Here is a 25,431-nt window from a genome sequence, read left to right on the forward strand (position 1 = left end):
AGCATTTGGTTAAACAGATACTAACAGTTTAACAATTGTTAAACAAATCATGATGAAATGGTTGTACAGTCTCATGTCTTCAGCTTGTGGTATATAGACTTCAGTATTGAGTTTCAAATAGACAGAATGGCATATTCAAAGAGTTGAAAGTTGGAGAGAGTATGACTTTCGTAAACTGCAAGAAACCCAATTTAAATGGTGCATAGAAGACATATGAGGAAGTGGAGAAAGATGAAGCTCAAATGGTCCATGCTGATAGTAGTCAACCACTCCAATCATGAAACTTTTTTAAGGAATTTGTAGGAGTTGAGTTGGGGCACCTGGGTGGCTCGGAAGGTTGAGCGTCTGACTTCGGCTCAGGTCATGGTCTCGCAGTCAGTGGGTTACAGCCCTGCATTGGGCTCTGTGTTGACAGCTCAAAGCCTGGAGCCTGTTTCGTATTCTGTTTCTTCCTCTCTCTCTGCCTCTTCTCCACTCATGCCCCCGTCTGTCTGTCTGTCTGTCTGTCTCTCTCTCTCTCTCTCTCTCTCTCAAAAATAAATAAACATTAAAAAATAGTAATAATAAAAAATAAATTGGTAGGAGTTAATCTACCTTTTCATCTTTTTTTCAATGTTTGATGCATAGAGAAAAAGCTCAAAGAACCATGTTTCTATTGCCATTCACACAGTGTTTGGAAATGAGTAGTTCTTCTTTTTCTAAATTCTAAGTTCCATTTTATTCAAATATATATTTTCTGACAACACGACAATATGAACTCTTTTGTGGTAAATAACACTACCAAAAGAAATGTCTTCATAAACTACAATAAATGATTAGATAATTTCCTACTCAAGCTATATTCCAGGCAAGACAATTGTAAAAACAACTTAAAAAAAAGAAACACAAATAAACAGCAATACATTTGACCTGTCATTGGAATGAATTGTATTGTAAATTTCAGCTCAGAGCCTGGAGCCTGCTTCAAATTGTGTCTTCTCTCCCTCTGCCCCTCCCCCACTCACGCTCTGTCTCTCAAAAATAAATAAACATTAAAAAAAACTAAATAAACATTTAAAAATTATTAAAAAAACATTATTTATGTGATTTTTCTGCTAATGTTACTGATGTGTTGGTGACTGGGCATAAGAAAGCCAACATATCAAGAAAATAATGTTTCAAATTCATCAATACTGAAATACAGCCCAGAGTTTGATATGATTTTGACTGCCATCTAGGATAATTCATCTGCATTTGTTAAGTAAGTAAAATCTGCACTAAACAACCTAAAGATGTAAAGACACTATTATAGGGGCACCTGGATGGTTCAGTCAGTTAAGCGGCAGCTGAGATGATCTCAGGGTTTGTGAGTTTGAGCCAGCATCCAGCTCTGTGCTGACAGCTCAAAACCTTGAGCCTGCTTCAGAGTCTGTCTCCCTCTCCCTCTGCCCCTCCCCTGCTCCCCTGCTCCTTGTCTCTCAAAAATAAATAAACATAAAAAAGACACTATTATCTGTGCCAGTTAATATGAATCTCTCAGGAATTCAGCATTTTAGACTGGTAAAGGATCAATTCTGCACTATTTTCACCATAGAATTTCTTATATATTTATCATTTTAATGAGCCAACTTTCTGTTTTGTATTAGTTATATGTTTTGTGAGCAGAATCCATACTTCCTTCTGTGTTTTATTTCGAACCTAGCATACATTAATGAATAAAAGTAACAAGTGCAAATCACACATGCCATGACTTCTTTGGGGGACTGAAACATGATAATCACCATAATTTGGGACTCTTAGTTGCTTCCTCATCCTGAGATGAGCATTATATTTATTATACACTTAACTAATAAAAAATAGTGGAAGGCAAGAGTGCCATTTTACAGGCTTTCATTCTACTTTGAGACTAACAGGGCATTCATTACATTTCAAAACTCATGGATCCATCATCAAGTTTCAGAGTAGCATTACCTATAATTCTGGAGAGTCATGAAATGTACTGTTTCTTACTCCCTAAGACTTCAAGTCTTTATCTATATTTGCACTTTTGGAGTAAAAATATCAGCAGTTCAGTTGATTTCTTCTTTCCCTTACATGCATGAAAGACTCAGAAAAAAAACCAACCCAGAATATCATGAAATAATTATATCTTGTTTTAAATTTATGATAATTTTAATATCCATGTTTGTAATGCATTCTCTATTATAAAATACACTTTTATAGACATTATTTTAATTTGTTCTCACAACTCTCATTAAATGACAACAAGTATTGCTAATTCGATTTTAATAGTACATGAAGCTCACAGGGCAAAACTAATGAATTTGTCCTAAGTTGACTAGCTTGTAAGTATAAGAATCAAAATTTCAACCCAGTTCTCCAAGTTTTTAATCTAGTTCTCTTATAAAATACAGACTTCCATTTTACCTATTTTTTTCAACTTTTAGTTTTGTATTTGTTTTAGGTGGTAGTCACAAAATAATTTTCTCAAATCATCACAGGCTTCAAGGTAGCACTCAACTGGTTAATCATTTGAAATTAAGCAATATCTAAACTTTGGCTCAGTAGTGAACTGGTATGTTACTCATTAGATTAAAAGCCCTTTTATGCATAATGCTCATAGAGTGAGCATATGTATGCTTACCACCCAGTTAAGCATATCCAGAGAGCCTACCTGCTGCTGCTGGGTATCCTGAATATTTACCAAAAACAAAACAAAAATGAATGAGCAAATGTCAGCCCTTATTATATTCAAATTCCTGGCAAGAGGGGTATATAAGAAGACAAAGGTAAAAATACATACATACATACATACATACATACGTACCTTATAACTATGTGGCTACATAGCTTTTATTTTTTTTTAATTTTTTTTTCAACGTTTATTTATTTTTGGGACAGAGAGAGACAGAGCATGAACGGGGGAGGGACAGAGAGAGAGGGAGACACAGAATCGGAAACAGGCTCCAGGCTCCGAGCCATCAGCCCAGAGCCTGACGCGGGGCTCGAACTCACGGACCGCGAGATCGTGACCTGGCTGAAGGCGGACGCTTAACCGACTGCGCCACCCAGGCGCCCCTACATAGCTTTTATATAAAATTATATAAAATTCATTAAATAATATATCAAATAATAATATAATTATATAAATTTATATAAGTATAAATTAAATATATTTCATTAAATAATATATCAAATAATAATCTAATGAAATTATATAAATTTCATTAAATAATATTATCTTACATAACTAAAATAAAACTGAACAACTTTTTATTAATTTTTTTAAGTTTACTTATTTATTTTGAGAGAGACAGAGATAGCATCTGTGCACATGTATGAGCAGGACAGGGGCAGAGAGAGGTAGAGAGAGAATCCAAGCAGGCTCTGTACCAGCAGCACAGAGCCCAACAAGGGGCTTGATCTCATGAACCGTGAGATCACGACCTGAGCCAAAATCAAGAGTCAGATGGATGCTTAACCGAGTGAGCCACTTAGGTGCTCCATAAATGAACAACATTTTTAAAATAATACATGTAAGTGGGGATGCCTGGCTGGCTCAGTTGGTTAAATATCCAACTCTTGATTTTGGCTCAGGTCATGACCTCACTGTTTGTGAGATCAAGCCCCTTCATGATATCAAGTCCCACGCTGCCAGTGTGGAGCCTGCTTGGGATTCTCTCTCTCTTCCTCTCTCTCTGCCCCTCCCCTGCTTGCACTCAAAATTAATAAATAAACTTTAAATAAATAAAAATAATACATATGTGGATTATACATAAGTGGATTGTTACTTTATAATTTCGTAAAAGTCTTTTATTAAATGAGAGTTGTGACTAGATACAGTAGTGTGTATAACTGAGGCTATTTTAGGATTTGTCTAATAAGTGAATATCATATCATTATCTAAATTAATATCTCACCTATATTGGCATCTAAACACATGGCTTATAGGAAATATCAGTACCCATACTTTGATATTTCTTTCGATTAACTTTGGCTTTGATAAAGCCTTCATTTCTGTGTAATACGAGATTTTCAAGGGCTTAGTGCCTTTTAGGTGTTAGGAACATTGCGTACATCACAAAGACACTTCTGTCTGACTGTAAAATTTTTGGACTTGCACTGTGTCTTGCAGTGCCATATCATTTACTCACTCTCCAGGTTCTTACTGTCTGATCTGGCCTGGGCAAATTTCGAAAGTTGAAAAAGTAAAAATGGTACAGAAGTACCTCTCTTTTCTGAAATTTTTTTTCTATGCATTCTTGTTCCACTCTAATCCCTAGAGAGGTTACAATTATGTATGCATGTATGTATGTATGTATTTTTGAGAGATAGAGACAGAGTGTGAGCAGGGGAAGAACAGAGAGAGAGGGAAACACAGAATCCAAAGTAGGCTCCAAGCTCTGAGCTGTCAGCACAGAGCCCAATGCAAGGCCTGAACCCAGGAACCGTGAGATCATGACCTAAGCCAAAGTAGGATGCTTAACCGACTGAGCCACCCAGGGACCCCACAAGGTTACAATTTAAATGGATTAATTACAAGGTGTTTTTCAAGTGCAAAGCTAAAATTATGAGACATTATAATAGGGAGAGTTAAGCAACAACTTTACTCTCTGCCCCAACAACAAGTCTTTATCCCAGGAAAATTCTGCATTACCAGTACATTTCCTTAAGTCTTCTTTCATGCTTTCATGCTATGGAATGTTCTAGAATACCAAAATGTAACTACTGTGATCTTTCACATATAATTTAGGAGTGTATTAGGAAATTCTTAAACTTGTCCACAACCTAGAGAAAAAGTATTAATCCTCTCATTAAGGCCCAGGAAAAAGCCCAGAGTAGTTAAAGAATTGCTCAAAATCACAGAGTTTCCATTGACAAAACTAGAATCCAGTACCTGTCAGTTTGATTTATATTAAGCATTAATTAAATTAACCACTTTGTTTCACTGCCAACAATCTCAGTTGTAGAATGTCAAGCTTGTTGAGATATTATTTGCACTTGAAATTTTCATTTTCAATAAAATATCTTGCCGGCACAAATGAACTTTCTAAAACTGTAGAGATGCTATAAAGTCTTCTTACAGCATTGATAACAAAAGTTTTTTTCACCTCTTAAAATTCATTTTTGGTTTATAAACAAGTAAGCCATTTCAGGATTGCTCTTGGGAAATGATCAATCATAACAGATCGTTTAAAAATTGCAACAAAATATGGGTAAAAGAACAATAAACAAGAAAAATAAATTATTTAAACTCTAAGCAGAAATAAGTTAGAGAAATAAAAACAAGTTTTAAGCATGCTTCCTATTTGTCAAGTTGATGACGACACCCTCCATTCCATACAGAGACTATAGATTTGAGAATATAGACTTATCTTTTACAGTATGTGAAAGGAATTTTAGGTAAATTTAGCCACAAAGAATTACAATGTCAAAGCAGGTAGAAGAAAAACAAATCTTTTCTATATGAAATGTCATTTAAGAAATACGATTCTCAGTGTTAGAATCACCTTGCCTAGAAATTGTGATCAGACCATCACCATTTATTTACAAAGACAAGATTCTGGTGTTCTCAAACTTTTGTCAATTACTTCAATCAAAGGTTTTGCTCCTGCTATGTCATTCAACCAAAATGCCTTCTATCATCTAATTACCAGCTAACCACATTCTTTGAAAGCCACTTGAAGTGAATTCTGTGTGATAAAGGAATTCAGGATTATCCTCTTCTAGAATTTCTTCTAGTATCAAATCCTATCATGTATTGCCTATGCTATTTTTCCTAGGATTTTTAAAATTATTTTACTTGGGATTCAACATCTGTGCTATTCAGATCAACAAAGATATGTAGATTTATTTTCTTCAGCAGATAATATATTTTTCTGGAGTCTACATTCCTGCTCAATAGGGAATAACAACAAATCAACAACCTAATAAATAAAGTTGTAATTACAAGTAAAATTTTGTATCTTTTCATTTAAAACTGTCCTGTCCAAGTTAGGTTAGCCTCTCTTTCTTTTTCTGAGCACAGAATGATTCTTGTACCTGAATCACATGAATAACATATTGCTTGATTGATAGAATCATAATCAAAGTTAATCTATAGTATTTTTCACCAGTTGTGAAATCAAGATTTTTAGAGGGCAACAAATGGTGATTTTCAGAGCCAGAAAAAAGAGATTCAAAGTAGGCTTAAGTTTTAGTGTCACAGAGAATGTTTTCATTTTGCAGTTTGTTTTATTTTTTCCTTCTTTGTATTATGGTTCAAAACTTGCCTCTCTCAAAAGTATATGTATGTCTTCCTTTACGCTAAGTGGTATAATCCATTAAAAGCTCAATTTCTATAGTACCTTTTTGGTTGTTTTTATTTTAATATATTTTAATAACATGGCATATTATATTTGTCTCTCTTCCAATCTTCACATAAATTATGAGCTGGTTTTCACCGCCCATGAATTATATAGAAAAATAAAACTTCTAGATATAACCATATGCATAAAAATTAAAATTTAAACATATATGAAGACCTCCTTAATATAGTTGCTTAATAAATGTGTATATAAGAAACCTATACATTAGAATCCATTCAGCAGGTAAACAAATGACAAATTTAAAGTTACTTTTTAAGATGCATACTTTTAATAAAGTGTATCAGATATTACACCTATGAATACCAATAGTCATGCAGTTTGTTTGGAGATGAAAATTAATTTCTCAAATCATTTTACTCATCTGCAAAATGAAAAATGATTTAATTCTCACGGATGTTAAGTTTAATGACAGTAAAGCACTTTTAAATTTACCCTGAAAGTGTAAATTTAAATTTACCCAGGGTAATTTTAATTTACCAGGTAATTTACCCTGGGTAAATTTAAATTTACCCTGAAAGTGTAAAAAAAAAACCTGAGGATCTCTGTAGGTGGGGGAAAAAAGGAAAAATGCTACTGGTGAAGAAAATCAGGAAATATGCCTTTGTCCTTTTATGCATAGTGTCATCTGCTACCTTTTGTGACAACCTGATACTGTTTCAAGTCACATTTCTTCTCTTTTTGTCATTATTGAAGTTCTCTAATACTTCTAATACCTGAGAAGAAACAGTTAAAATGGTCAGGAGATTAAAGATTTAGAAAATAATGATGATTTTTAAGATTAGAAAGACTTTTTAGGCTCAGAATATTGATATAAATATATAGACAAGGAGGGACAGTTGTAATTTTTAAACTATTATATTTTGTTCATTTTGTTTGCCAATTTTCCTGGTCCTGGCTTCTTTTCTCTTCAGTGTAAGAAACTGAAAAAGCATGTGTTTGTATGTGTGCATGTGTACAATGCACGTTTTTACCTATAGGATTACACAGTGTTCCTGATATGATTAAATCCTCATGGCATTAAATGACCTTGTATGGAAAGCAAGAGCTGTCTAAAGAAATGTATACTCATTCATTTAGCAAAAATATGGTCATTGTTTAAATATGCACTTTTAACTAAATGAAATACGAACTTTATCTTTAAAATATTGCTGAATCTTGTTAAGATCTGTTGCTGTGAATTGTTAATCAAATATTTCTAATGAACACAACAAAAATAGGTCTGTGTTCTTCTTCCATCCTTACTGACACTACATTGACACAGGCAATGAAGGTACTTTTACATCTTGATATTTAAAATAAATGTATACTATGCTATAAACTGACTATCTGGGAACATTCTTAATATTGGCTCAATTAAATAGTTAATAGGCTTAAGTCCTTTGGTGAATATTAAGATTAATCACCACTTATTGCATTACATTAGAGAAAATAGCAGTAGTAACATTTTTTAAAAGAAAAAAATTCCTGCAGCCTGAGAAATAGACTTTCTGTGGGCTTGAGGTAAAAGAGAGACAGAAGTAATTGTCCTCGCCTACTTTGTTTTTGTTTTTTTAAATGTTTATTTATTTTTGAAAGAAAGAGTGTGAGTAGGGGAGGGGCAGAGAGAGAGAAGGAGACACAGAATCAGAAGCAGGCTCTAGGCTCTGAGCTGTCAGTACAGAGACAGACGTGGGGCTTGAACCCATGAACCACAAGATCATGACCTGAGCTGAATGAGGATGTTTAACCCACTGAGCCACCCAGGTGCCCCTGTCTTCACCTACTTTGAATATCTTGTTTTGCTGCAACATGTGGACCTTTACAGTAAATTTTTTATGGGATTTTAATGAATTCATTAGAACATGATAATTTATACGGATATTATTTCAACTAGTTGACCCACCTAACACTAAAAATTGCAACATTTAGTAAGTTTGTGCTACGCAATTTTTTTAGAACATTTGATGATTGATTTTTCTAATGATTATATGTCATCAAAAATCAAGACAAATGATTTAGAATGGTTTTTCTTGGCTCTTGATAAGCCAATAATTGTTATAGATCCTTTTTAGTTATTGTTTATTCAATGAACTAATGCTGAGTTTGAAGTGCTGAAAAATGATCTATCAATGGTCTGCTTTGAACAAGCACAGGGGAGATAAGTTTCAAAGTTGAGAAAACACAGTTTAGTACAACCTGAGATGGAATCTGCTAAGATGCGTTACACTAAATGCAGATAAAAATATGTGTGGAGTAGAAAAAGGTTTATTTGAACAAAATTACAAAGCCTTTGAAAAAATATGGTAATTTATTATATTATTCACCAGCAGGAACCTTAACGATAATATTTAAGTCTATTGTGTGTTATTGAACCAGTACTGTAAAAAGTGAACTTCATTTGCTCTTAGAATTAAGCGTTATCAGTTCTGTGGCATGCTGACATGCCTTACCATACAGAAATTCTATGGGTTAGCAAAAAAATCCCTAAATCAAAAAAATCACAATTTTTTAGAAAAAATCAGGAAAATGGCTTTGCAAAAATTGTTTTTATTGCATAATTCATAATGTCTCTTAATTGGTCAACCTAAAATTACAAGACAAAACAATGCCTATATGCAAAAGTTATACTGGGGAAAAGTCATTTTGATGACAATTGATTTCATTTGTATCCCAAGTAATGTCAAACCATTTTATATATGTCCTATGCTATCAAATATTAAAATATGAAACAATGTCTTTATTGCCACATTAATTTGGAGAAGATACATTTTCTCAATTCAATCTAGTGTGTGTGTGTGTGTGTGTGTGTATATATATATATATATATATATATATATATATATATAGTTATTTTGATCCGAATACAAAGGAAATTTTCATAATGTAAAACCCATTTAACTGTGTAGTTGAAGAGCTTCCACCTATTCCTCATTTGGAAATGATTCACCTGCAATGTATGACATGATAAAAGGAAAATATAAGAGAAGGATCCAATGCAGTTTTATAGGTGCTTTAAGAGTCATGAATATGCTCAATTAAAATATATGCTAATAGGCTGATATCAGTATATGGCAGTGCTAATCTATGTGAAGATACCGTCAAAGGTGAAATACATAAAATTCCATGAGAGTCTGGTATTATTGCATAAATATTTACAATCATTCTTGACAAATAAGAACAATAATTTTAAAGACCATTAAGTGAAAAGCTGTTCATCAGAAAGATTTCCATTCTTATCATTAAATGACCCATAGTACAAAAATATTGTACTCAACCATCATAATTTGAACTCTATTCAAAAACATTTTTAATTGTTTTCTATCTTTCTTTCATAATTACCTACAGAATTTCCCTATTTTTGCCTCATGGCCTCCAGAGCTTATAATATATACTACTTTGCCTTTTACAAAAGTTTTGCAACTTCTTTTCTAGATAATTGTGATGATGGATACATAACTATTTGTCAAACACTGAATTTTACACATAAAGTTCATAGAGTTATTATTGTATTAAATTATATCTCAATAAAGTTCATTACAACTTTTGGAATGTTTTACAAGTAGAGATGGGCGTTTTCTTTGTAGAAAGGTTTTTAGTTATAGACCAATTTATTTTACTGGCATACTTTTTAGCATTAGAATTTTCTGTCACATTGTGTCAAAAACCATGAAACTATATAACACAAAGCATGAATCTTAATGCTTTGTTAATAATAACCTCTCAACATTATTTTATTAATTATAGCAAATGTAGCACACGAATGGGAAAATGTTAGTAATGGAAGAAACTATGGGGGTGTGAAGAAAGTTTGGGAGGTTATGGGAATTCTCTGTAATATGCGCTCAACTTTTTATAAATTTAAAATTGTTCCAAAATAAATTACATTAATTTAAAACCATATATACATATATAATTGATACATATATCAAATAACTGATTTGTTAATTATGCTAAAATATTAATGATTTGTTCTATCAGTAATAGGAAACATGCATTTTAAATACTCCTCTATTATTTTGGATTTATGTAGTCCTCCTTTAGGCTAATGGAAAGTTTCGGTGTATTATGAAGCTACGTTATTTAGCAAATAAAAATTTAGAATTGTTATATTTTTCTAATGAGTGATCCCTTTTATCATTATTTCCTTAAATATATATATTTTCTATCTCTATATCTCCTTTCTCTCTGCCCTTTTAGGGACTCCAAATACACATGTATTGGGCCCCATGAAGTTATCCCACAGTTTACAGATGGTCATTTTCTTTTACTTTTTAATCAATTTATTTTCAGGTATTTAATTTTGGAAGTTTCTATTGCTATATTTTCAAGTTTACTAACATTTTATTTTGTGGTATCTTATCAGCCTTTAATTCATTCCATTGTATTTTAAATTTCAGACATTATTGTTTTCTTCTCTAGGTTCACTTTAGGTCTTTTGTATATCCTACTTTTCTCTAACATTTTAAAAATATTGCTAGAATAGTTATTTTAATGTCAACTGCTAATTTGTGTTTCTTCTGTGATGGTTTTTATTTATTAACATTTCTTCTCATTATGGCCTCACATTCCTGCTTCTTTTACATGCTTAGTAATCTTTGGATGCAGTCATTTGTGAATTTTAATGTTTTAGATGGCGCATATTTCTGCTTTTTTTTTAAATATTCTTGACATTTGTTCTATGATGCAATTAAATTAAATGAAATCCATTTGATCCCTTTGAGTCTTAAGATTTGTTAGGTGTGACTGAGCAGCATTTATTCTAGGGATAATTATCGCATGTAACTGAGGCAATACCTTACAGAGTACCTTATTGAATCCCCATGAATTATCTCATTTTCCAATCTGGCTGGTGTAACATTCACTATTACTAGCCCTGTGTGAATATTAGGTCCTATTCCCTCCAATCCTCTGCATGTCCTTTCCTTGGCTTCAGGGAGGTTCCTTAAGAGAGCTAATATTTTTCTTTTGGAAGGTACTTCACATAGAGGAAGTTCAAGTTGATCAAATCAGGAAATGAGTAAATTCAAAGTTAGACCTTTCCAGTCTATTTTTCATTTGTTCTTACTCCTAGATAACATCCTGTCATAATTTTTAACTGAAACTGATGAATGTTTACCAGAGTTCTCCTTTTTAACAAGTTTTAAATCTCTAATATTTATCACTCCAATCTTGTGAGCATGCTCAAAGTTCAGCTCAATTTGATCTGTTGTCTCTTTGTCTTCTCTTCTTGGCATTTAATTCTTACAGTATAAAAACTGTCTAATGCCTTAAAGAGAATAGGCATGGAAATATGGATCTCATATCCATGCCTTTTCCTCATATTTAAGATTGTGGCCATTCTAGTTCTTGTTGCCTTGGTTCTCTTCAATTTCTGATTTTATCTAACTTCAAATCTGCTCTCAGAGGGAAGATCTATATGACATAAGCTACAACCTAAAAGTTGATAAAGTAACAACCAAAAGCATAAGTTTCTTTCTTAAAATTCATTGCTTTTGTCTTTTAATTCTAATACTCAATGATAATACATTTGGCCAAGTCTTAATCATCAATCACATGGACAACTGACACAGTCTGATGACTTATCTCTTTGTCTCCATTTTACAGATATATATTTTTTTATCCTATAATTCATATTCCTCACCTTTAAACCTTTCTAAATTTTTCCTTCAACTAAGCATTGTTAAATATATTCCATGATTTATTCAGTGTCTTTAACCCTACTTACTCCATTCAGAGCATCCTTCTATCCTATGTTGTAATAAACTGAACAATTTTCAGTTTCATAAAGAAGCCACAATATTTTATTATTCACTATTTTGTTCATGCTGCCACACTGGTATAGAAATTCATTTGTCTTCCACTCTCCACTATTTAACTTTACTTTATAATCTAAATTTATTCATTTTCCAAGCCCAACTTAATTTTCACCCTTGATAAGTATCCCCATCACTGACAACTTTTCATCATTTGTGCCCAATTAATAACCAATAGGTTTATCCATGATACTTCAAGTGCTAATTAAGTTTAATATATATAGCTTTAAGTTTGTATTTAATACTATTAATACTAAGATATTTTATATAAATTTTGTTATACATTTTTTATATTTTAATATTATATACTTATACATTAATTTTATAACAAATTCACAATTACTTTTTTTAGCTGTATTTCTCTTTTACTGCATTCCTTAAGTAGAAGAAGGAAGAAATAGTTTTATATTTGTGCCACTTCATGATAGTGTGCTAAATAGATTAGATAATGGCACCTTACTTGTGGTAGCTAGCCTCCAGTGATCTTTCCTCTTAGTATTCACTTACTTGTCTCCCATTAAATTTAGGCTGGACTCAGTGACTAGTTTCAAAATAACTGAATGAAGCAAAAATGATAATGTGTGACTTTTGGAGACATATTCACAAAGAGCAGTTTTGTAATGCAGGCTATCTCAGATCACCTTCTCTGGAATAAGTTAGTTCATGTTATGAGCAACTCTCTGGAGAAACCCAAGTGGTGAACTGAAGCTTAGATGTGGATTCTCCAGCCCAGTAAAGCTTTCAAATGACAACAGCCCCACCTGACATCTTGGTTACAACCTCAGGAAGGAGCCTAAACCAGGGCTACCTGGTTAGGATACACCCAGGTTTCCAAACCTAAGAAACTGTGTGAGATAATAAGTGTCTTGTTTGTTTATTTCTTTGTTTTAAACAGCTAAGTTTGGAGATAATTTATTATGTAGAAATAGATAGCAAATATATTACTCATATAAAGCACAACACATTCCCAAAATGTGAACTCATTTAATACTTTCAATAACCTGTGGGAAATTATCATATCTATTTTTTTGAGTAAGAATATGAATCTTATAGTAGAGGTTAAGTTATGCCCATCTTGGATGCTTTCACTTTATCATAGTTCCCTCTCTTACTAGCCATTAAAAGAAATTATTACTTCATAATAGTTCAGGGAACTGAAGGAGGGAAAAGTGTGGAGGCATGCCACAGAATATGGAAGATTACCACCCTTTTAAAGTAATGGATTACAATCTTACATATTGATAACTTACTACAGAAAATCCTAGAAGCTGCTGTTAAAATTCCAGAGTAATACATAGAAACATAGTTTTATGGAATATACATATTAAAAATTACATTGCAGTAAAACTATCTGATTTACCATAGAATTAAAGGTATATATAATAAGAGAAGTGTTTGAATAGAAAATATATTTTATTTTCATAAATATATAAATATAAGAAATCACATTTATCAATCTCTCTAAACTTGAGGAATTTTAAATATTCATGTAACTATGAGCTAGCTCAAATCAATCAAATTCTTTTTTAAATGGCCATTCACTTAGAAATTGAAAGACTGTCATGTAAATATATATAAAAGAGTTATAAATCAGAATGAAGCAGGACCTGTATGAATATGCAAATTGCATAGAAACTTGAAACTCATAGTATTCTACTAATCCAATTACCAGGAAGCTGATTGCCAATCTGATTCAAGTATGTGAGGATGGCTGCCTCATTAAAACTAATGGCTCCCTCTGGTTAGAAGTAAGTGGGGTTACCAACTGTTAAACTTTGGTAGCCCAATCAAAAATGTGCTAGCAGCCATCAAAACATAACAACTATTAGAACTCCAAGCATAAAGAATAATTCTTTCTATAACTAAAAATCTGAGAATGAAATGAGAAGGGGAAAACAGCCTACTCTCCCTATGGGGCAATAGATAGATAGCATCAAAAGGTTTTTTGGCCACACAAGATAACAGGTGTGGTATGAGAAAAGCTTCATTTTATCATATTACATAAAAAAGAGAAAATTAAAACTGATGGAAAGAGCAGAGATCCTTTTCTTTTCTTTCTTCTCTTTTCTTTTTTTTTTTTTTTTTTTTTAAGAGTTAACCTCTAATTTTTATGTTTCTGTAGTGGTTAAGTTGAAATTTAAACAAATACAATAAGATAATAATTACATATCAAATGAAATTTGGCACTTTACAAACTCCCTGATTATTGTTTTACATTCAAAGCATCCATTTAAATACTTTAGAAAACACTAACAAAATGCATATGTATTGTGAAATGTCATTTAATAAAATAATCGTGCATATAGAGAAGTACGGAAGTTTGGTAAGTTAATAAAATCTGTATCCATCAATCTTATTGCAGAAATTGATTTGTTTCACCTATATAGTTCTTTTCCTTTAGTTAACGGTGTCATCTGAAGTAAAAAGACTGACTTATAATTAATGTGATGGAAACTGCATATTTAAAAAACTCACAGGTAAATTGCTTTCTTCCAGTCCCAGTCCTAGCCATCACTTTAGTTCTTCCATTAGATGCATAAAAAATAGAGAAACGCACAACCTCCAGGACAACATCTCAGAGTTTTGTGTCTCCCCTGGGAGATGCAAAGGCAATACCAATACTCAAAGCTGCCTTGGATATTTCTTTCCCTGTAACTGCATTAGAGTCTTAGCTTCAAAAACTGTGAAAGAACCAGCACTGAAGAAGAGAAATTAGTTTCAACTGTGTGGAATGTATTCTTTTGAAAGAGTTATTTTTTTAATTAGCATTTGTTGACTTGAACAATCAGGATGAAGAAAACAATAATTTTATACTCTGGTGAGCAAAGCATTTAGAGGGTCCACTTGTTTCAATGACAGGAAAATTGCTATGCCACTGACAGACATACTACCAGAAAGAGAGTTAAACTAAATTTTACATCAAGGCTCAAGTCAACAAACAAGTTTTCATGTTAGGCTTTGATTGAGAAATGAAGCCATGAAAAATCAATAACCTGTTTGAAAGAGTAAAAGATACGATATTAAAGTGATGCTTGGTACAGATGAATCCTGAGAATCTCATACCAAAAAAGCAAAGATGTTCTATGATTTTTTCCCCTGCTGTACTTTTCAAATTTGTGTACTATCATTAAAAAACATTTATTTTTTTTAAATTAAAATCTTTTAATTTTAATCTTTTAATCTTTTAATTAACTACACTGAAGTTTAAAAGTTTCTAACTAGGGGCACCTGGGTGGCTCAGTCAGTTAAGCGTCTGACTTTGGCTCAGGTCATGATCTCAAGGTCCGTGAGTTCAAGCCCCGTGCCGGGCTCTGTGCTGGCGGCTCGGAGCCTGGAGCCTACTTCAGATTCTGTGTCTCCTTCTCTCTCTGCCCCTCCCCCACTCACACTCTCTCTCTCAAAAATAAACATTTAAAAAATTTAAAAACAACTTTCTTTAAAAAATTTTAAATATTCATTTATATTTGAGAAAGAGAGAGAGAGAGAGAAAGAGAGAGAGAGAGAGAAAGAGAGAGAGAGAGGAGGGCAGACCGAGACAAAGGCAATCTGAAGCAGGCTCCAGGCTCTAAGCCGTCAGCACAGAGCCTGATGCGGGGCCAAACCCAGGAACTGTGAGATCATGACCTGAGCTGAAGTTGGTGCTTAACCAAAAGCCACCCAGATGCCCCTAACAACAACAACAACAACAACAACAACAACAACAAAAAACTTTCTAGCTAAAAAGAATTATTTCAAATTTGATAGTGAGTAGAATTTTTAGTGGGACTTTGCATACCTACTTATCTTTCTATTCTCTAAATCAGGAATACAGAATTAGTTGTATCTTTAAGACTGCAATAAGAATCTTGATAAAGTCTGCTATCTTTCCTCTATTTTTCTCCTAAGTGGAAAGATTAGGGGCAAAACAAAAACTATAATTATTCTTTTGGAAAAGACTATAAAATAAATAACCTAAGTAATAATAGAATCCTCTGTGAAAATAAACAAATGTGGCACAAAACATTTTAGTTCATTTCTGTTCTGACCGGGTTAAGACTGTTTTTCAATAACTTGTTTAAAATGAAAGCTTATGACCCAAACACCTGTGCCAGATTGGTATTTGAGATCACTAATTTGCCATGCATGATATCCCTTGGAACAGATGCAGGGGGACAGAAGTGACTAAAATTGCTCTGTTCTGATGGCTGATCAGAGGTTGTTGTAGCCAAGAAACAGGAACAGAGGCTTGGCTGAGAATTACTTACTGCATCAACAGTCCTATCATGAAACTAGGCTCAGAAAATACATAGATCAAGAATTTATCCATACTTGAGAGAACCAAATGTCTCTGTGTTTAATATGGCAACTATCTCCTCTTGTGTTGGGTAGTTATCACGAGGCAATATAAATTAAACCTACTAAATAATATAAACAGGAATTGCTTTATGAGATGCCATTTGCTGTTGATTTAAGTCTATACAATATCAGTGTCAAAACTTGCTGTAACTAACTTGGAATTTATTGCAGCTAACATTTCGATTTGTTATTCCCAAGTACAGTTACAGCTAAGTCAGGTTACTATCAGTTAGAATACACATCTATCCTTTAAAACTTAGAGATTTGGCATAACTATCTTACCTATGTGGAGATTCTTAATACCTAAAATATTCAAACAGACGGAATCTCACGCAAATCCAAGTGCTTAACAAACAGACAACAACTTTTACTTAGATCAGTGGTTTCCAAACAAGTCGGTATGCAATCTATGGGACGATAAGCAAAAATGCTAACACTTTTATTTATATTTACTTTTAAAACTAAAGACTGTAAGATAATAAGAAAAATACTAGGATGTAATAATATGTATTATAAGAATTGCAAGGCTCCTTTACTGGTTTGAAACAGTCAGTATTTAGGCAATTGAGTTACCCTGAGAAAAGTGGGAAGTTCACAATGGGTAAGCTTGACAGTGATACCCTCAAAGTTTATTCATGTCTATGTTGACTTCATTTTTATATTAAATTATATTTATTCCCAGGAATGACAGATAAAAATAATACCAGTAAAATAAAAATACCAGATAAAAAATAACAGCAAGCAGAGAGAACATGGCTGTGTAATTTAAACATACCAAATAATTCTCATATTTCTTACATGAACTAATTTCTACCAATAATCACATGTTAAAAAAAAGAAGAAAAGGAATAATTCTAATTGGAGGTTTCAACTAATAACTCCATGAATGGCAACCTTCACTTAAATATTGGAAATAAAGATGCAGGTTGTGTTTCCAGCCCAGCGAGAGAGAATTGCACTGGTACACACAGTATTTCCATCAAAGCAAATCCTTGACCGTAGTTAGGAATTTTTTTTTTGGGGGGGGGGGACCAGACTCCATCTTTTTTTTTTTCAATATATGAAATTTATTGTCAAATTGGTTTCCATACAACACCCAGTGCTCATCCCAAAAGGTGCCCTCCTCAATACCCATCACCCACCCTCCCCTCCCTCCCACCCCCCATCGACCCTCAGTTTCATCTCAGTTTTTAAGAGTCTCTTATGCTTTGGCTCTCTCCCATTCTAACCTCTTTTTTTTTTTCCTTCCCCTCCTCCATGGGTTTCTGTTAAGTTTCTCAGGATCCACATAAGAGTGAAAACATATGGTATCTGTCTTTTTCTGTTTGGCTTATTTCACTTAGCATCACACTCTCCAGTTCCATCCACGTTGCTACAAAGGGCCATATCGTTCTTTCTCATTGCCATGTAGTACTCCATTGTGTATATAAACCACAATTTCTTTATCCATTCATCAGTTCGTAGTTAGGAATTTTTAAGAAAGCTTAGGGTTCTGGGATTTTATCAAACAGAATGAGAAAAAGTGGGCCTTTTTGAGGGATTGCTTACATTAAGGAAATAGGGACTGGTTACTAGGAAGGTGAAGGATAACTGCCCAACACTTGTGGGTTCTTCCACCTGCCCTGAATCAGTTTTGCAGTGACAAATATAGAGAACGGTCAGCAATCAGCTCTTTGGTTTACATGACTTCTCACTGGGGAGAGATTCTTTGTTTTCATTACTAACAAGAAAATTTTATGAAATAGAGATTTCATGTATGACTATGTGAAACGAAGATTAATGTTGAACCTTACCTTGAATAAAATTGTAGCTTGAAATATAACTTGTTATATTATGACTTTCATGTTGCCAGTAAGATTTTTAAAAACTGAATATCCGACATAAGAAGATAAATCTTATAACTGGAGAGCAAGACTCTTTTTTTGACAGCCATATAAAATAATTATTTAAAGTACTGTTTATTTTTTCCTTGTCTCTTTAGGCTCTATTTAGTGTATACTTTATAATGCACACAATATATCAGTAGAGTAATATAGAGTAATATATATATATGTATATGTATATATACATATACATATATATATATACATATATATATATTCTAAATACACATATTTGGGTTACATGCTCAATAATTTTTATTGGCCATTATATGCAATAAAATGTTGGGGATTTCTCATCTCCCAACTACATAACAGGGCTCTGAACATGATGATGTTCAGAATCCTTAACCCTTAGGCTTTTCCACCTTTTCAGCCTCCTTCCCTTCCCTTCCCTTCCCTTCCCTTCCCTTCCCTTCCCTTCCCTTCCCTTCCCTTCCCTTCCCTTCCCTCCCCTCCCCTCCCCTCCCCTCCCCTCCCCTCCCCTCCCCTCTCCTCTCCTCTCCTCTAATCTCCTTTCCTTTCCTTTCCTTTCCTTTTTTTCTCCCTCATGTTTGCCTTAGGCTTACAACTTTGTGAAGTTCCTCAGCAGACCAGTTTACTTTCACAACCCAATGCCTTCATGATGATGGATAACACTAAGGGGAATCAAAGCAAATTCTACCGTTTTTACTGAAATAGGCCTATGGTTTTAAAAGTCTGTTGTATAAAGTTAAAAAATTTATAAGAAATATTAGTATATTTGAAAAAAATGGCTTATTACCCTGTTGTCAAAATCTGAAAATAAACATAAGATTCACTAGGAACTAAAAGAATGGCAAATTCAAAGAAAAGGAAATATAAATTAATATACAATGAAAACTAATGAAAAATAATGTCCTCATATTTTTTATGAATCAAAAAAAAGTCAGATTATATTTAGCATCATTAAAACACTCACATGTGACATGAATTGTTAATTGTCTGCAGATAGTATTTTCATCCTTTTAGTAATAGAGTCCCTTGTGGTTTGTTTTTAATTTATTCATTTGAGAGAGAGAGAGAGAGAGAGCGCGCACACACATGAGCAGGGAGAAGGGGAGGGGCAGAGGAAGAGAGAAAATCTTAAACAGGTATCAAGCTCAGCATGGAGCCAGATTTGGGGCTCAATCCCACAACCCTGGGATCATGACCTGAGCCAAAATCAGGAGTTGAATGTTCAAGTGACTGAGCCACACAGGTGCCTTATCCCTTGTGTTTTAGCTTGTAATTAGTACATCGAGAGAACACATGTCCCAGGCTCTTTTGCAACTAATTATAACCAGATGACAAAGTCCTACCTAAAGAGAAAGGGATGTATGCAACTTCTGAGTAACATGCTTAAAAGGAACTTGATTTTCTGTACCGAATACCTTTCCAGCTTTACATGGGCTGTAACATGAAGGTGGTTATATAGTTCAAACTTGGAACTGGGAAGGCCAGCACAAATTCTAAGGAAGAAGATATGCATCCCTGGGTTGCCTCATGAATTAATCCTTCTATCCCCCTAAACTACATATGGGCTTGGGCTGGGAAATAAGTAAACATTTTACCCTCTTAGAGACACATTTTGGTATAACTAGTGCATCTTATATTAAGGTTCTTACAGCTGAAACATTAAATCAAAAGAATTTCAGGGGCACTTGGGTGGTTCAGTTGATTAAGCCACTTGATTTTGACTTAGGTCATGATCTCATGGTTTTTGGGATGAGGCCCCACGTCAGGCTCTCCACTACAGCTCGGAGCCTGCTTGGGATTCTCCCTCTCTCAAAATAAATAAATAAATAAATAAATAAATAAATAAATAAATAGATAAATAGATAAATAGATAAATAGATAAATAAATAAATAAATAAATAGATAAATAGATAGATAAATAGATAAATAAATAAATAGATAGATAAATAAATATATAAATAAATAAATAGATAGATAGATAAATAAATAAATAAATATTTTAATTAAAAAAAAGAATTTCATATTAACACAAAGGAGAATGAGTTTCTCATTTCCTTACCAACTGTCTATTAGATATTCAAGGGTTTACCCTATCCCGGGAAGGTGCTAAGCTAGTTCTAGCTTGCTATATTTTTTGTCCTCATCTTCCTTAGGAAAATGGAAAAGGATAGACGAATATATATAATGTTATATATATAATAGAATATGATTACCAAATGACATTAAATATCTTGGAAATATATATTACTGTTGAAATACATTATTCCATTATTCAATATAAAAATACACCTATTATATTAAAATGTACACTTTGATTTAATTAAAGTTATAGAGATCATAAAATAATGAAGTGTGAGCCAATTGATAGTCCTTTAAAAATATGATCATATATTATTTGGTAACAAATTAAATTAAAATATTATAGCATTCCAATCAGTAAATACAGATATATAATAAAGATATTTTACTATAAAACATTAAATTCAGTTTTATAGTAAAGATATGTTTTAAAGGCAGTAAAGAATAATTATCTTGACTTTTTCATCTGTCCTCTATTTTAATTTTTTTTAACGTTTATTCATTTTTGAGACAGAGAGAGACAGAGCATGAATGGGGGAAGGTCAGAGAGAGAGGAAGACACAGAATCTGAAACAGGCTCCAGGCTCTGAGCTGTCAGCATAGAGCCCGACGCGGGGCTCGAACTCACGGACCGCGAGATCATGACCTGAACTGAAGTCGGACGCCCAACCGACTGAGCCACCCAGGCGCCCCTGTCCTCTATTTTTAAAAGAGATTTTAATTGCTCTTTAAGTACTAAAAAAAAGGAGATGTTGGCATTCTCTTAATTTGTCAGTATTAAGGCACAATTTTTTTTAAGACTGAGAGGACATATATCACTTCTGCAATTCTTGACTTTCATCTATTAATTGAAAGGAAAAGAGTAGTTCTGAATAGTTCTATTTGTATCCACTAGCCGTGGCATATTAACTTAGTATTTCTGAGGCACTTGGCTGTAGGTGGGTGGCCGACCCTACATTACATAACTACTATAATGTGAACTTGAATAACTGTCCAAGCCAGTTGGGAATGTTATATATGAATCTTAAGTAATAAACCAGTGTTAAAGCTGGTTGAAATGCTTTGGGATAATGAAAGCAAATGTTAGCCTATAAACACCTGTTTTGCATTTATATAGGCATGTGCTGCTTTATATTGTATCATACTCCCCTGTATTTTTCACCAATTCCACAATCCAGGAGTGTGTAGTTATCGATGCACGTGTGTGTGTGTTGAGTGTACATGTGCACTCACACAATACAAGCTAGGTTAGGTGGAGTTCTGTAGAAGATGAAAGAAATTTCTTGTTTACTGTGAGGTACTTCTACGTACTAAAGACATAGATAAGAATGTTCAGAGCAGCGTTATTTATAAAAAAACAAAACAAAACAAAAACCTAGAATCAACTCACATGGTCATGAACGAACATATTAGTATATAGTTACAATGGAATGCTGGCACACAAGATGGAGCAGGAACTTGAAATAGCTTGCATTGTTTGGGCTGGCATCTTGCACTGGTGCCATCCTTCATCTGAACAACATGCCCCAGAGAGCCACTAGTCCCAGACTGGGGAGATATGTGCGGAGGAACAGAACCTAATACACAGTGTACATTTAGGTCCAGTCAATCCAAACTGAGTGCCACAGAGCCAGAACTGACTTGCAAAACTGTGAATGAAAAATAAAATGTTGTTGTTTTAAGTCATGGATATCAGGCAGTAATGTGTTAAGTAACATAGTAAAATCTGACATTTTAGTATTTATAGAATTATAAATATTTTCTATTTTGTACTATTTTTTAGTTCTGGTAAAGTGTATTTTTTGAAGTTCATTTATTTATTTATTTTTGAGAGAGGCAGAGAGAGAGAGAGAGAGAGAGAGAGAGGCAGAGAGAGGGAGACAGATAATCCCAAGCAGTCTCCATGCTGTCAGCGCCAAGTCTGATGTGGGACTTGAACTCACAAACTCATGGGATCTTGACCTGAGTTGAAATCAAGAGTGGGTCGCTTAACTGACTGAGCCACCCAGGTGTCCCAAGGGTATTTTCATAACAATTTGTCCATTTCACTGTATAACCTAATTTATTTTATAAAGCCTTTGCTATTTTTGTTACCTTATTAATGTTTGCAGAATGTAAAAGTGTTCCCTTTTACATTCTAAAAACTGATTATTTATGTATTTTTTCCTTTTTTTTTCTTGATCATTGATTAGTCTCACAGAGGGTTGATAAATTTTATCAGCTTTTTAAAATTATCCATATGTATCTTAATGAGACTTACCATAGTATGGCTGTTGTCTAATTCAATATTTTATATCATCTAGTGCTTTTTATTTCTTTCCATTTTATTTGTGTTCATTTTGCTTTCTCTTCAGTCTTAGCTTCCTAAAGCATGTACTTGAGGCTATAAATTTTCTTCCCCCAAATTCCAGCATGTTGTCAATATGTCTATATTTCTCTTTGCTCAAAAATATGTTATATATATATATATTTTTTATAAATTTTTTTAATATTTATTCACTTTTGAAAGAGAGACAGAGAGCAAGCAGGGGAGAGGCAGAGAGGCCGGGAGACACATAATCTGAAACAGGCTCCAGGCTCTGAGCTGTCAGCACAGAGCCTGACGTGGGGCTTGAACTCACGAGCCACAAGATCATGACCTGAGCCGAAGTCGGAGCTTAACCAACTGAGCCACTCAGGCGCCCGAAAAACATATCATATATTTTAAGTACAATGTCTTATATACAATTAGTTAACTGTTTGCTGTACTTCCTAAATATTCTAAATTGTCACCAATATTACATCAATGTTCTATCATTTGCTGAAAAAATTATATAAACATTCCTTAATATAATTGTGTATTCATCTGCTTTTCCTTTTAATTTCGTCTGTTTGAGCTCTGTATGTTTTGAGAGAGGCTATGGATTGCTGCATACACATTTAGAATTGTTTGTCTTCTGGTGAATTAAAGTTTCTTATTATAAAGTGTCCTTTTTAATCACTATAGTTTTCCTATTAAAGGCTATGTTTTCTATTAATATCACTGCATAAGCTTCCATTTGTTAGGTGCTTTTTGCTTGTCTTTTTTTTTTCCATATGCTTTTCTGGTCTGTATTGATGAACTTTCTATGTGAGGATCAGAAGAATATGCATTCTGCTTTTGTTAAATGAAGGATTCTATAAATGTCAATTAGATCAAGTTGTTTGATAATGCTATTTAGATCAGCTATATAACTGATTTTCTGCTTGCTATGTCTGTTAATTACAGAGGGGTGATGAAGTCTCCAAGTATAACAGTGAATTTGTCTGCTTCTCCATGAAGATCTAGCAGTTTTTGCCTCATATATTTTGACACTCTGTTATTAGGTGTATATATGCTAATTATTCTTAGAGAATCAAGCACTTTATCACTATGTAATGCTTTCCTTTATCAGTGATAATTTTGCTGCTCTATATCTGCTTCTTTCTGAAATGAATACTAATATTCCAGTTTTCTTTTGATTAGGGTTTGTATGGTATATCTTTTTCCTTGTCCTTTTAACTTGTGTTTTATATGTTTAAAGGGTTTCTTGTAGAAAATATGGAGTCAGGTTTTCGTTTTTGTTTCTTATTATATGTGTGTTTGTATTCACTTAAAAAACAGTCTCTGTTTTTCTTTGATTTAAATTTAATTTTTGGGGCGCCTGGGTGGTGCAGTCGGTTAAGTGTCCGACTTCAGCCAGGTCACGATCTCATGGTCCAGGAGTTCGAGCCCCACGTCAGGCTCTGGGCTGATGGCTCAGAGCCTGGAGCCTGTTTCCGATTCTGTGTCTCCCTCTCTCTCTGCCCCTCCCCCGTTCATGCTCTGTCTCTCTCTGTCCCAAAAATAAATAAAAAACGTTGAAAAAAAAAATTAAAAAAAAAAGGTTTTTATTGGTTGCCCAAGGTTTACAATATACATTTACAACTAATTTGAAACCACTTTCAAATAACACTATATCACATTACATGTAGTGGAGTTACTTCTACAGATAATTCACCACCTCTTTCCATTACTTAGGACTTTGCTGTCATTCATTGCACTGATTCATATACTATAATCATCCAATATATTGTTACTGTCATTACCTTAACAGATCATTATCTTTTAAAGCTATGAGAATTTTTAAAAAATAAAAGATTTTACTTTACCTTGATCTATTCCCTCTCCAATGCTCTTTCATTCTTTATACAACACAAGTTTCTGAACTACATCATTTCCTTCTTACTGAAAGGGGACCATTTTTTGCATATCAGCTGTCCACAAATTCCCTCAGATTTTGTTTTTCTGAGAAAGACTTTTTTCTCCTCCATGTTAGAAGAGTGTTTTTACAGAATATAGAATTTTAGTTTGATGATTCTTTTGTGTTCAATGCTTGAAATATTTCACTCTACTCTTTTAATATGCATAGTAAGATAAGAGTCCACAGTAACTCTTTGTTTCTCTATGGTTGTCCTTCTGGCTTCTTCCAATATGTTCTCTTTGTCTTTCATTTTCTGCAGTTTGACCTTGATATGCCCAGATATAGATTTTGGTATTTATTGTTTGGTGTTCTTTGAGCTTCATGGGTCTGTTGTTTGATGTCTGCCACTAATTTTGGAAAAATCTTGGCCATTATCACTTCAAATATTACTTCAGCTCCATTACCTCTTTCTTCTCCTGTTATTCCAATTATGCATATGTTACACCTTTGAAATTGTCCCAGTTTGTGGATGTTCTGTCCTCTTTTTCATTCTTCCTTTTTTTCTCTCTTTGAATTTCAAATTGAGAACTGTATTGGCATATCTTCAAGCTCACTGGTTATTTTCTCATCTGTGTCCACTCTACTGATGAAACCATAAAATATAGCCTTCATTTATGTTACAATATTTCTTCATTTATTTCTAGAATTTCCTGTCAATTCTTATTTAGAATTTTCTACTGCTTATATTATCCATATGTTTATATATGTTGTCTATCTCCATTAAAGCCCTTTACATACTAATAAAAAAGGTCCAATCCATTTTGTATAGTACTGAGTTCTT

Source organism: Prionailurus viverrinus, chromosome B4 (genome assembly GCF_022837055.1).
Source record: "Prionailurus viverrinus isolate Anna chromosome B4, UM_Priviv_1.0, whole genome shotgun sequence".
NCBI classification, from domain to species: Eukaryota; Metazoa; Chordata; class Mammalia; order Carnivora; family Felidae; genus Prionailurus; species Prionailurus viverrinus.